The following is a 603-nucleotide window of genomic DNA, read 5'->3' as shown; positions in this document are numbered from 1 at the left end:
TGACAAACCCACAGCAAACATTATCCTCAATGGTGAAAAATTGAAAGCATTTCCTCTAAAGTCAGGAACAAGACAAGGGTGCCCACTTTCACCATTACTATTCAACATAGTTTTGGAAGTTTTGGCCACAGCAATCAGAGCAGAAAAAGAAATAAAAGGAATCCAAATTGGAAAAGAAGAAATAAAACTCTCACTATTTGCAGATGACATGATCCTCTACATAGAAAACCCTAAAGACTCCACCAGAAAATTACTAGAACTAATCAATGAATATAGTAAAGTTGCAGGATATAAAATCAACACACAGACATCCCTTGCATTCCTATACACTAATAATGAGAAAACAGAAAGAGAAATTAAGGAAACAATTCCATTCACCATTGCAACGAAAAGAATAAAATACTTAGGAATATATCTACCTAAAGAAACTGAAGACCTATATATTGAAAACTATAAAACACTGGTGAAAGAAATCAGAGGACACTAATAGATGGAGAAATATACCATGTTCATGGATTGGAAGAATCAATATACTGAAAATGAGTATACTACCCAAAGCAATCTATCGATTCAATGCAATCCCTATCAAGCTACCAACGGTAT

The sequence above is a fragment of the Bison bison genome, unplaced genomic scaffold (genome assembly GCF_000754665.1).
Source record: "Bison bison bison isolate TAMUID 2011002044 unplaced genomic scaffold, Bison_UMD1.0 scf7180017864461, whole genome shotgun sequence".
NCBI lineage: Eukaryota > Metazoa > Chordata > Mammalia > Artiodactyla > Bovidae > Bison > Bison bison.
The sequence above is the reverse complement of the archived record's forward strand: the minus strand, read 5'-3'. Positions refer to the sequence as shown.